Below are 14,779 nucleotides of genomic sequence, written 5' to 3'. Positions count from 1 at the left end.
GTTGCAGTGAGCCAAGATCACAGAGAGAGGCTCCTTCTCAAAAAAAAAAAAAAAAAAAAAAAAACGACACCCAAATGTCCAGCTACAGGGAAATGAAAAGACACTGTTTGTATATAGATATCACATAATAAGTAATACATAATAGAATGCTACATATCATTAAAATAAAGCTTTTGTGAATAGTGAATGATAGGAAAAATGCTCATGATATATTGTCAACTAAAACATTTAGAAAATTATCTCTCTGTGCATATATTAAAGGATCTTAGTAAAGAGATAAGTCTAGAGATAAAGACATAGATACGTCTGAATATACATATATCCTGAAGGATTATAAGGATAATCACTAAAATGTCATCACTGACTTCACTGAATTGTAAGATTGAATTATTTATATTTCCTACTCTATACAACTTTTAATCTTTCAAATTATTCTAAAAATGACAATTATTATAACATAAAAAATTCTGAGATAAATTTTCAAACATGGCCTTTAAAATGACATGTGTGGTATTGATTGCTACTCTGTAATAATACATAAGCATGTAAGATAGGATATGGCATCAAATATGCAAATATTTTAAATTACATTTTTTGATAGCATGGTGATAATGTCTTTCACAATTATCTACAATTTTTTCTGCTATGCTGTCTTTTTGATTCAAAAAATAATGATTATCTGCTAAAGTATATATGACACCTAGAGATGCATTGTGATAGGTGCAAATAGAAATCAGAAACAAATGTATAAGCATATGCATTGAAGAGATACAGTTTTTATAACATATATAGTCGACAGTGACATATCTCTCTTCCTTAAATTCCTAATGTAGTACTTAACCTCTAGTAAGCCTTTAAATATATTTTAGAGGGTTTATGTTTTCACATTCACAGATAGAATGGAACAGGGGGTAGAGCTAGAGCCTATTATAAATAAGAGTAGTATTTTAAAAGTTATGAATGTGTTATTATCTTGTGCCTTTCTGTGTACTTGACTTTTGTCCTAGTCTGCTGAAAGCATCCATCTGTCTAGTGAGAGATCTGGATTTACAGAGAAAGTGCAGAGAAGAATCTAGGTATTATTCAAAGTTTTATGTTTGAAAATACAATTCTGCAGATGATTTATCATGTAGTATATAAAATACCAAGTCTGGGAAACTCAACCTATATATATGTCCCATGTTGTAACGAGAGCTCAATAAACTTTTTTTAAGTTCCATATAGTAAGATCCCACTATATGCATACTACAGTACCTTCCTATAATTAAAAAAATTCTAAGTTCTGAAACACATCTGGCTTGAAAGATTTTGAAAAGGTATTGAAGATTGCAAACCTGTACTATTTAATAACACAGGGCCATTATAAGGATTTAATATATAAAGTATCTAGTTCCGTATCCAGAATAGAGCAGATGTCCAAAATATATGCATTTCCTTGTCTCTGCCTCTTATCCCTACATTCCTGCATGTGTTTTTTAAAAGCCACCATAGTAAAGATGCATAAAAATACATGTATTTTAATTATCAAAACTTTTAATGTCTTTCACTAAGATAGTCAAAGTAATCTTGACTTGGTTTGGCAAAGAAACAAAACAGCATATTAAAGTTATGTGAATGAGCTATAAACATGAAACAAGCCATAACAATACATATCAGTATTTATTTTCTGGAAAAGGCAGTAATGACTGGTAGATAAAACTGTGAGCTTTGGTATCAGATACACCTGAATTCAAGTCCTGGCTCTGCTTCTAACCTTCTGTATGGCAGCTAGTAAGTTACTTGGATAAATAAGTCAATTTCACCAAACTTTAGTTTTATAAGTTATAAAATAGATATGAAAAGTGCACCTCTGTTCCAAATTTGTGCCAGAGATTAAATGAGATAATGTATGTAGAGCACTTAGCATAATGCTTGTCGAATTACTATGTGGTAATACTAATAATTGAATAACAAGCTGTTGTTATTACAGATTAAAGTTACAGTCGACTAGATACTGTAATTACCTAGATACCATAATATCATTAGATGTCAATTATCTAAAAAATTATTTTGGTCCTGCATTTGATTGTGCATTGAGTAACAATGTATTTGTAAAGTTGTATGTGCTAATTGGATTTTAACACTAACAAACAGGTAGTAAGAGCTGTTTAATATGGTTTGACATGTTAAAACTATCAGACGTATTCTCACGTTAAATTATAATTTTGTAAATACTTAATCTGTCAAAAGCCACAAAATAATTACTGTATTAGATTCCCAACAGTAATATCCTAACTCAAAGATTAAGATTTTATTTAATCAACAGAGATTGTAATTGCTATTATGTATAGAATCTCTATAAGAGGCCCAAAGTTATGATAAGTTTATTTACTCCATTTATTCACTCCATCTAAACTTGGGAAAAATTAAGAAACCAATGTCACATATTTGATTTTACACATTAACACATTTTAATTAAATCTCTTAGAGTCTATAATAATATATGTGGGTCTAATTAAGTAACTTATCAAGCTTGTAAGTAGACCAAAGAGTAAAATATTTGAACTTGAGCATAGGAAGATCATTAAAGAGGAAAATTTGCCAAAACTTGTTTGAGTCTACAAAGAAAACTGGCCTTTTGGTTCATGCTGATTCTTAGCTTTTTATTTTTTAAAAATGTCTATTTAGAGAAGCCTGGGGATGTGCATTTCAAAGATAGTGGATTATCAATATAGACAGTTGTTAGCCTATGACTAGATAGCAATTCAGAAGTTCAGTGATGTCAGAATGAGCCATAACTCAGAGGACAGATTGGACCAATTCAAGTGAGTAATAAAAGCCTGCCAAGAAGAAGCTGGCAATTCTTTAAAATCTATGTAAAAGATAAGAATCTGCAGAAGCAAGTGAATTATTGGCGGTGTCTGGGCCAGCCATAACCTGATTGTTTCTTTATTCAAGTATTTACTGTGTATCTAATGAGTGCTGAATTTTGTGTTAGCAATCAATATCCAGGACATCTGACAGGAGGGAATAATATGTGGACTGAGCCTTGGGACCATGATCCAAAGAGCACAAGGATTGCTGTCCCCAACGATCTGAAATAGTAGGCTAAGGACTAAACTCACAGTCATGAGAAGTACTCACCAGTAGTAAGAAAACCCACTGAGTCACTTGGGCAAGGTCTTCTTGACTAGATGTAGATATGTATATAACACAGGACAACAGAAATTGGCACCTCCCACAGTGCAGACTGGAGAATTCAGAGGCGGGGACATGGATAAGGAAGTACAATTTGTAAACCTGGCTGTTTGGAACCCAAAGGGTCATTTTACCTGTGAAAAAAATCCATAAACATATCCCATGATAAATCTCATGAAAGATTAAAAGTGATGTTGTTAAGAGACATTCCCTGTGTCAATAAGTGTTTTACAGGCAGGAGAGTACCGGGGAACATAGCTGTCACCACCTGCTGAAGTAACCTGGCAGTGGGATTGGAGACACCCGCTCCTTTGCTCCAGTCACTCTGGCCAAAGATCGAATAACTATAAGAATTTCAGGCTGGTCTCACACCTGCCACCATTCCAACTTTCTTATTACTTCATATACCTCTAAACACAGTCAAAGTATAATTTCCAAAGTGTTAAAAATATGACTCTTATATAAATATACACTGAACCCGTGCTGAAGATTTTATTTAATTCATTAATGAGAAAGCAAATAAGATGGCTATGAGTTGAACTGTGCGTCCCGCAAAAAGTACATTGAGGTCCTAATTTCCAGTACCTTATAATGTGAACTTACTTGGAAATAGAGTCACTATAGTTATAATTCATTAAAATAAAGTCATATTGGAGTAGGTTTGGCCCTTAATCCAACACAATTGGTGTCCTTATAAGAAGACAGTATAGGCCGGGCGTCAAGGCTCACGCCTGTTAAACCAATGCTTTGAGAGGCTGAGGCTGGAGAATTGCTTGGGGACAGGAATTTGAGACCAGCCTGGGCGACACAGCAAGACCTCATCTCTACAGAGAATTTAAAACGTAGCCAGGCATGGTGGTCCACGCCCATAGTCCTAGGAACTCAAGAGGCTAAGGTTGGAGGATCACTTGGACTCAGGGGTTTGAGGCTGCAGTGAGCCAGGATTGTGCTACTACACTCCAGCCTGAGCAACAGAGAAAAACCCTGTCTCAAAAGAAAAAGAAAAAGAAAAGAAAGGAAAAAAGAGGAAGAAAGTAAGAAGGCAATGGGAGTAGGGAGTGTTCAGATTGGCGTGTAGCAGCTGTAAGGCAAGGAACATTAAGGATTGCTGGAAGCTGCCAGAAGCTAGAGAGAGGCAAGAAAGGACTTCCCTACATGTTTCAGGGGCAGGATAGCCCTGCCAACCTCTTGAGTTTGGACTCTGAGAACTGTAGTTTTGGACTCCAGACCTATGAGACAATACATTTCCATTGTTTTAAGCCACTGAAATCTGTGGCAATTCATTACAACAGCCGTAGGACGCTAGGACCGTGGGTAAAGTTGACTCAAAGAACATTTGAGAACATGAATATTTATCATCACTTTGGAGAAAAAAAAAAAGAATCTTGGAATAATATTGTTAGAGATAAAAACCTGACTTACGTCCTATAGGGCAGTACAATCATTACCTTGGAGGAGAGAAACGATTTCTCCTGGACAAAGGTCTGCAAATTAACATGCAACTTCCCAAAGCCTGGCCTTTAAATAATGTATCAATGTGACATTAAAAGAATGCTTCTTTCCATCTTCCAGCCCGTTTGCCTTATTCCCAACATCTGGATAGTATTTTGTTTGTTTGTTTTCTTGCACAAATCTCTAACATGTCTGCCCCACTTAGATTCTGGGCTTACTAGCATGCTTAGCTCAGCCATCCCTCACCCATGGCTTACTGTTTGCAGATAAGGTTTATCATCTTGTCCACTACCCCCACAACCCTACTCTGGTCCCAGTCTTGATAATGATTGAGCTCCTCCCCTCTTAATATGGATAGCTGTTTAAGAATTCTATTCCAGTACTCAGCCAGACTAGAGGCTTAGTAAGATGCAACACATTTCAGTGGAAAACAAATAACAAGGCTCTGTGACAGTATCTTTAAAATGCAGACAATTTCAATGTGAAAACTTAGCTGCTTTGTTTTTCTTTGATGTACTAGAAAGATGAAATATTTTTCTTCACCTCTCAGGAGGGTTTGAAGATTAAACTCAACCTGCCTTCCAAGAAAGGAGATAGAAATCCTACCTTGCTAAAGATTTGGATTCAGGGTTTACTGAGCCAACAGACGAAGGTAAGGAAATGGAGTTATCTTTAGCACATTTATCACCCAGTGCACCGAGGGTGCTTACCAAGGAGAATGGAAGCTGGTGCTGCAGAATTGAAGCAAGGGTCCGGAGGACTCCTGCCAGCCAGGGGTCAAGCCTTTACCCAAGAATTAGGGGTGAGTCTAGAGGGTCCTATGGAATAGACCAGGGATGTAGCAGGAGCACTTAAAGGGAGCTTCTTAGAATAAAGGCTACTGATGAACACTATGAAACTATTTCAAAGTGTACAGTTGAACCAGCATATATCTGCTAAATATCAGTCATGTAAAAGATAAAAATTGAGCAGAAACAGAAAAGAAAATGATTTGGTGAAACAAAGAAGGGAGAAGGAAGGACTTCTTTGGGTTCCTTGAAGACAGCCAAGAATCCAGAAAAGGGGGATTCAGTCTTAGGCTGAGAATGGGTATTTGTAGGAACTCCCCTCCAACACACATATTTTGAGTGATTAGACTGCTTACATTTGAGAACCCTTTAACTGTGGAAGTATTTAGTGATAACCCTATAGAAAAGATTTACATTTTAAAGCTTAGACTAAAATAGAATCTATCCATTTACCTCTTTATTCCCCTAACCAGTTAAGGTAGCCTCAATTGAAGGGTATAAATCTGGGAATACATTTTTACATTTTATCTAGGGGTGGCAGATATTAGAGAGAAGGATTTTCTCCTTTCTCATGTTGAGTGAACAAAACAAAATATTTTCTGGCTCTCAGCTATGGTAAATGATTAGATACATGGCATGGCTCAGTAAAGTGTTGCAATGTCATTTTCTGGGAGGAAGAGAGGTTTAAATCCACCAGACAACGCATTTGTAACAAGCTTACAAGTACTTGGAAGAATGCAGTAGCTATCACCCTGTTTGATTCAGTTAGTGAATAAAAGAAAAGCTTTTGACCTCCAACTAAAAAAAAAAGAGATTTGTCATTTTGACTTTGGTACTGAATTCAAAATCAATGCCAAGCTAGAAAATGTCATAATGCATATAAATGCCGTCAGTGACATTATTTAGAAAATGGAGTGAAATATGAGCAGTCACCGAACGAATCTGAGTCCTACATGTGATCAATATGGTTCCTTCTTTCCAACAATATCATATAATGATAGTCATAACAAAGCAGCTCACATTGATTGAATGTTTACTTTGTACTAGAGATAGTGCTAATGGCTAAAACTGCATATTCTCTTATGATCTCCACAACAGTCACCAGAGGTATGTATCATTCTCACTCTGGTTTTACAGAATAGAGATGTATAAATCTGAGAGATTATGTAATTTGTCACAATAAAGGGGGAAACCAACACTCAAACCCAGGTCACCCATCTGGCACTAAAGTCTATGCCCTTAAACGCTGCTTGTGCCATCAGATCACTGAATAGCCCAGAAAAAATCAGAGGGTTTCTACCTAAAGCAGCTGTGCGACTGTGAGCCCGAGAGACTGAGTGAGCCAGAAAAGCTGCCCACGTGGCTAAAAACAACACTTGACATTAAAACAAAACAAAACAAAAACCTGAAGACTACTCTTGAAAGTAACCTAATTTTTATTTTAGTGTGATTTGATTTCCTCCTTTGCCATCTTTTTCAATTCTGTTAAAATATCCTCAGTGAAATACAGACTTGGCCAAAGCTGTCCTAATGCAAGCTGGAAAGCAAGATCAATCAGAAGCCCATTAGGACTAGGATGAAGGGAAGTGGCTGAACTTAGCTACTGCCAAGAGAGTGTCGGGATCCTTCTCAACTGTTTCAGATGGTTTCAGTGTCAGTTGCTTCCTAAAACGCTGTAACTCTAGAGTTAATTTCCCATTATCCACCTGTGCGTTCTTCACTCAGCAGATTTATCTTAAAGCTTTTGAAGCTTTGTTCCCACAGTGGCTCCAATCTCCACCTAGCCTACTTCAGGGAAGCTGCATCCTCCTGCCAGCTAGTGCTTGCCACACTGTAGAATGCCAACTAACCAAGCTGCAGTGCCCCTAACTCACTAATCGCTCCCCTACTGGAAAGCAATGGTTTTTCTTTTATCCGTTTTTAGGTCTGTGCCACTGCTGCCCTCCCAGCCTCGTGCACTCCCAGAGCCAGAGGCAGGAATGGGCTCAATCTGGGGAACAGGGATTAATTCAGTTTGCTACAGCCAAGAATATGTGTGTTTATTTAAAGAGGTAGGCTCATTTAACCGATTTACAGAGCACTTGTACTACATACAAATAGTTTACAATCCTTTGAAAAGGTAGCATGACAGAAAAGTATGAAAGAAAAGCCAACATCAAACTTTGCTTAATCTAAGTGTTGTTACTTTTCTTTACTATTTGAGACACAGTGTGGAAGAGTTGAAAGCACCTGGGCTTTAAAGTGAAGCTGAGGCAGGTGTGAGTGTGGATTCCACCTCTAACTAGCTGGATGATCTGGTTACTAATGTCGGTATTCCAGTCTGCAACAGGGAAAATCATAGTACTTACCTTATGGGTTGTTGGCATTATTCAGTAAAACAATATATGGAAAGCACCTCCCATAATACTGGGAACGCCACAGTTTCTCAGTAAAATAGAAGGGATCATCATTATCCTTATCATTAATAATAATGGTAATAGCAGTATTATTATTTCTACATCTACTAGTAGCAGCAGTAGTACGGTTCTAGAAAGAAGTATGTTACAAGTTACATTTTGGATAATACTTATCCCCCAAACATAAATATGATGTTTAAGAATTATATGTATTTGTATATTTTTAAAATATGGTTGCTGCTAGCTATGAATATCCAATAGCATCTCCCCCTGAAATAAGACCTGGCATAACGAATTAAGGTGCTTTCCATTTATTTATTCTTTGAAGACACTAATTCAAGAGAATCGCTTAATTTTCTTCTTTCCTAATCTATTTGAGCATGCAAAATATGAATGGACTTCTCTGAGACCCTAATAACATGAGCTGTAAGTTAGGCTACTTGCTTTCAAATTAAAACAAAATCTATGTTTCTATCTTTGTTCCTAATATAGTGACTAATGCAGCCCTAATGCTTTGATCTGCTACTTGAGAAATATCAAAACATCTTTAATATGCAAATCAAGGCAGAAGCTTATGGGGTCATCAGTAGCAAGTTTTCTCTCCCTTATAACAGTAATTGGAAAATCTATGGGGGCCCTGAGGATCATTACTTTAAAAAATAATTCTACCATTAACAAAAATCCACTAGCTTATCCTTAGTCACATTTCAAAATGAAATTTAGATATTAAGTAGTATTGATTTCCATTCAAAAGCTGCTTTGACCACCTCTATATCAATCCTCCAGACTTGGAATGAGGACTGGTAGAAATCATGAAGTCATTTATCTTGTCAAAAATCTCTGCAACATGCCCAGATGTATCAGACACTGGAGGAGACTACTTTTAGTTTCCATCGCCACTGGTGACTTCCCTTAAAGCTCTCCAGTCAGCCCCAGCCCAGGTCAGACAACTCTGGGAAAGAGTGAGAAAGCATTTGAAAACAAATTCCATTAGAATTGATGCTAAGGACCTTTAAAGATGAGGAATGTATGAACTCTAACCCATTGTTCACATTTCCAGAATTTTTCTTTTTTTTTTTTTTTTGAGACGGAGTTTCGCTCTTGTTACCCAGGCTGGAGTGCAGTGGCGCGATCTCAGCTCACTGCAACCTCTGCCTCCTGGGTTCAAGCAATTCTCCTGTCTCAGCCTCCTGAGTAGCTGGGACTACAGGCGCGCGCCACCATGCCCAGCTAATTTTTGTATTTTTAGTAGAGACGGGGTTTCACCTTGTTGACCAGGATGGTCTTGATCTCTTGACCTCGTGATCCACCCACCTCAGCCTCCCAAAGTGCTGGGATTATAGGCTTGAGCCACCGCGCCCGGCCCCCAGAATTTTTCAATTCTTTGTTCATTCAATAAACACCTATCTAGCTTTTATCTTGTGCCAGGCACACTGCTAGGTGATGGGATTAAGTGATGAACCAGTACGGAGGTAAGCCCTTATAAAGCTTAGAGGTTAGTGTGAAAGGCAGAAAGTAAACAACTAATTGTGCAAAGAAATACAGAATTTTATGTTATGAAACCTAATGTGGAGGAAAATAATAGAGTTCTGTAAGAGGGACTGATTAGGAGTGGACATTACAGAGGAAATGACATTTAAGCTAAAATTACGAGGTAAGAGGGATTTGGGATGGCTTCATTATCCCATAATGAGGCTCTCTGGTGAGAGATTGCACAGATTCCTTGACCATGGCAAAAACTGTGGAGTTTCTTCTAAGTGCAATAGGAATGGTTTCAAGCAAGAAGGTGACACTAAAAAACTAATAGGAGCATATGAGAGTATTTAATTTGATTTTTACCCTTGGCAAATTTCTAGAATGCAGCTTTTCCTCTTGCTGCATGTTCTAAGGCAGTTTTTGTTTTGTTTTTTAATTCAAGGGTTGCTCCCCGGTCTCCTGCAACAGAATCAGCCAAAACAGTTGTTAAAAATGCAGAAGCTTGCTGTAGACCCATCAGATCAGAGTCTCTGGATACAGGGAACAGGAATCTGCTTTTTGAAGCAGCACTCTGAGTGATGCTAATATAGTCTAAGATGGTGTAGACCCAGAATGTATACCATGTGTTGGACAGAGGAGTCACAGTGAAGCAGGTCATATTCTGGATAGGCTGGCATCTGACAGATGAGAAAAGCCAAGGGGCATAAGCAGAGGAAGACCACAGGCAGGGACTGAACTTAAGAGCTGCCTCTCTCTTCAATGAGCATGCCCATAACACATTCTATTTTCAAAAGGCAACCTCTAGAATACCCATCTGTATTACTTGGCTAGGACATTTAGGTCATTACAAAATACCACAAGGCCGAGTGGATTAAACAACAAAGTTGTTATTTTTCTCACAATTCTTGAGGCTGGAAGTCCACCACCATAGGGTAGGTAGGGCTGGCTTCTCTGGAGGTCTCTCTCCTTGGCTTGCAGAGGGCGTCTTCTCTCTGTGCCATCACGTGGTCTTCCCTCTGTGTGTGTTTGTGTGTCTATGTCCTAATCTCATCTTCTTGCACAGGTATCAGTCATAGTGGATTAGGGCTCACCCTAAGCACCTCATTTTAACTAAATTACCTCTTTAAAGATCCAAGTTCCAGATACAGCCCCATTCTGAGGTCCTGGAGGTTGGGGTTGGCATATGAATGTGAGAGGTGTATAATTCAGTCCATAACATCTTAGTTTTCCTTCATTTCAACTTTAGTTCCCATAGAGCAAGACAATCTTCTTTTATCTCTTCTGACCCTGGCTCTCAATGTGAGGTAAACCAGTAGTAGTTTCAGACCTAACTTGGAGCTCCTCAGAAATACATATTTTTGAGGGCGTGATCAGCTGCTTGGGGGTGCTCTCCTCTCAGCCCTTTATCCTCAGTGGCCCTTCTGGGTCAGCCAGGAGGGTTGGGGCTTTGCCTGAATCCTACATGGTATATTTATTCTCTATTTTAACTCAAATAAATCAGTCAATTCTGCTATTTCTTTTCTCATAATCATCTATTTTTCTTAATACATTTCACTTAAAATGTAATTTCTCTGGCCAAAAAAAATGCATTTATCTAATAGAAAAATAATACTCGGCTCAAGCAAATTAGATGTTCAGTAACACCTCTTACGGAACTTAAGTATTTGGAAATTGGATTGTTCATTAAACAAAAATATTATTTAAATGGAAAACACTGACAGTTCAAACTCGAGACAATGAGGTAGAGACATGCTATTCAGACCCGAAGTTGTTCTCCACAATATGAGAGCAAAATATGATTATGTCATTCTTTAATGAATCAATGGAATATAAAACACTGTTTTCTAACTGAAAATAAAATCCTAATGAATCACTGACAAGATTTTGAAATTTCGCCAGTTCCCCATAAAACAAATTAGTCTCTATTTTTTGACTCAAAAAGTAGTGACAAAAACCTTCTCACCCATTCACTTGCGTTTTGTTTTGAATGCTTTTCAAAAAAATCTTCATTTCATTAAACAGCTGCTTCAGGTTTAAATGCAGAATGTGGGAAATTGTAGCAACCTGCCCATAATTATTTATCTATCAACTCCCAGAGCCCGTCCCACATCCAGAAACGATGATGAGATGGGAATAGTGTAAAGACCAAGCAAGTCGTAGACTCCAAAAGTCACTCCCCTATCTATGTGGCATCTAAATGATGGATATCTTTTGGATGGTCTCAGCGAAAGACAACAAGCCCCAAAAGTTTATGTGAGAATTAGCATAGCTGAATTCCTAGGTCTCATCCTCCAATCCAGCCATCCTCAAAGAGTGGGCCTTGGATCAGCAGTATCAGCAACACCTGGAAACTTATTACAAATGCAAATTATCAGGCCCCTTACCAGACATAAAATAGAGACTATAAAGATGAGGAGGGCCAAAAATAAAAAACTTATGTGTGGACAAAAAGAATATATGCGTTTGAATAAGCCCTTGAGTAGACATTGATTCCTCCTCAAGTTTCAGAACCACTGGTCTGGCCTAAAGTCAGAGCCCCAGGGTTCCTTGGAGGGGCATCTGCCTTGGGGTGGGGCAGGGGGAAGGTGTACATAGGGAAGAGGAAAGGCAGAAATGTGGAAACCAATAGGGCAGATGTTATGCTTCTTGTATAGCAAGAAGCTATACAATGGCATAGCTTCAATGGCAGCACCTTTCTTTGATTAGTTTCATATATGGCTTTATTTGAAAAAAATTCCTGCTAATTTCTTATAAAAGTTGAAAGCCACTCTTTCAGAGCAAGTAAAGAGGTTCCTTTCTGCTTTAGAAGTCCTCAGACCTTCTCTGATTATACCCCTTTCCACAAGGTCAAGGGACTGTGTCCACCTGCGGCTCAGGTCCTTCTAGACTATGGTTGCGTTTGGGGTCACCAGAACTGCCTGCCCAGACATGCCCAAGTCTGTTTCCCAGTCCTGTGCTGCTGGCCTCTTGCCCAGGGCCATTCTCTAGAAGTTTAACTCTGTTACCTGTGTGTACCCTAGGCCCAAGGGTTCACTAAATGGCAGCTATGTGGGGGTGAGTGTAACAGAACCTAGATACATGGACTGGGCTATTCACACATGGACTCACCAGGCCCCTCATCGTTTGAGAGAAGTCAGCAGCCTAGATCCCAGGACCAAAGCTATGTGCACTTCTATGTTCAGGCTCCAAAATACAATGCAAAATCGTCCAGAATCCTAAATTTAGACCTGGATTTTCAAATCATTATGAAGATAGGAAGATAGAACATACTCTAACAGTTGCTCACCAGATTCATAATGTTTAAATCTTTATACAGATAGTAGGTGGGCTTCCATTTGCAGTTTTGCCTCAAGTACCACAAAAGCTAAGAAAGAGCATGGTTACAGAATCCAAAAAGTCAAGGTATTTTTGTTGGTTGCTTGTTGGTGCCTTGGCATTTTATTTTGTTTATTATTTTATTTTATAAAATAGGAGGTCACTCACCCACCTATCTTTCAGGAAAGGTGAGTGTCTGGAAGAAATAAAAACATCTCTGTCTCTGCCAATAAGTTTCTAAGGAAGATGAAAGACACCTTTGTGTTGCCACAGCTTTGAAGTTAAGCTCTAATGAGGACATCCATTTTCAGGGAAGCCATGGAATTCTATGGCTAGGGCAGGGACCTTGTCTGTCCTGTTTATCACTATATCCTCACTTACAGCCTAGCCAAAAGCCTGACACAGAATAAGTTTTTGATAAACATTTGCTGAATAAGTAAAAGAAAAACAAATGATTGGACTATCCAGTTTAAAAGGATAAGATTTGCCCAGTCCACCTTAACAACCATGTATTGAGTCCCTGTGGGGTGACGGGCAGGGCAAGATGGAGGGGACACCAAACCCATCCCTGCAGCGTTTCTTGTTTAGTTGGGGAAACAAACATATGAACACATGACTTCCAGAGGACCTGGTGAAGGCATGGCTCTTTATCTTGCCTGTCTGAGGCAGCTGTTTATCAGTCTTCATCTGTAATATCTACTGAAAACGCTGGGGTAATGTTCCAAGGGAACTAACTGGGCAGGACCCCAGATGTTGGCAGATGAGTCCTAAAGATCCTAAAGTTCTCCATCTGGCAGAAATCTGGGCTCATTTGCTTAATCCACTAAAGTGGGAGTTGGAGGAGTTGGGGTGTTCGTTGCAGGTGCAGGTATCAAAAAAGGAGAGAAATCACATTTCTATGTGTAGAACTTATTTGGGATTCCCTGGAGCCAATAAATATTTTCAGAAGTGTGATCCCATACTGTAAAGAAGACATGATCACTGCTTGGATACCTCTAATGAGATCATCAGAGAAAAACTAACAAAGAATATCTGTAATATGTCCAGTTCCCAGCCACCTTCCATTGCATGTCCTGTCTTTAGGGAAACCAGCGGGTAAGTCATAAACAGTGAGAGCAGGTGTTTCCATGAAGCTTTCTGCAAAATTCCTGAACTTAACAAGCTTTCTAGGGTAGAAAGACATTTTATATATACTGGTTTATAGATCACAGGCATTTTCCTGCATGAAACCCTGCAAGGTGCAGTCATCCGAATGGCCAGCCCTGCAATTTAAGGTCTACAAGACAGACCTACACCGCAGAGAAAGATGTGCCACCCATGGATAACGACATAAATGGACCACTGTTTGTGGCAATGCCATCAATGAAAATCCTTCACATTTTTCTGATTACAAAGTAAGCCAATAGAAGAATCCAGCAAGAAAGGAAAATTACCCTAGTCAGCAATTTTCTCAGGGAACACCCACACGGAATTTTAAATAAGCTTTGAATTGAACTAAACATGCCTTTCCCCAAGTTCCTTCCTTGCCTGAAAGTAAAAGATATTTTGAAAATTCTTTTCTTTAACACAGACTACGGGCAGGTAACGTGCAAGATATGCAGTACCAGATCACATAGCTGATTAGCTGACTTCCAAATTCTACATTTGCAGAGCCCTATTATTATTTTAAGATGGAAGAAACTGTTTTTATGAGGTTTGATTATGCTAAACTGCAATAACTTCATCACTGTGTAAAATTATTATGCAACACAGAACTTCATATTTATTAAAAGCATCCAACATCTGCAATGCCTGAGGCAATGCCTGTCATTGTAACACACTAGACAGTGGAGTCCTACCTGGAGGCAGTCCCTGACACATGCACACTCAATGCTGGTATGTTTCTTTCCAAACCTCATATTCTAAGGATTCATGATCTAAAATAATCTATACCGTGAATGAGCAATGGGAAAGTTCAAATCCAACGTAAGATGCTGTGGAATGATTGGCCTAAAAAAGGTCTCTCTCTAATGGAACTTTAAAGAGTCAACAATAAGTTGACAGTTTTTAAAAAGCACTTCTTCATACTGTCTCCAGATGCCACTTGGAGAGGTGGATATATTGTTTATATCTATAATTTGAAACTAAAATATTCCTCCAATGGGAAAATATCTTCTGAGATTCAAAAACTTGCTG

This window comes from Aotus nancymaae, unplaced genomic scaffold, assembly GCF_030222135.1.
Source record: "Aotus nancymaae isolate 86718 unplaced genomic scaffold, 86718_ANA_hifiasm-v0.15.2.pri h1tg000064l_1, whole genome shotgun sequence".
Taxonomy (NCBI): Eukaryota; Metazoa; Chordata; class Mammalia; order Primates; family Aotidae; genus Aotus; species Aotus nancymaae.
The sequence above is the reverse complement of the archived record's forward strand: the minus strand, read 5'-3'. Positions refer to the sequence as shown.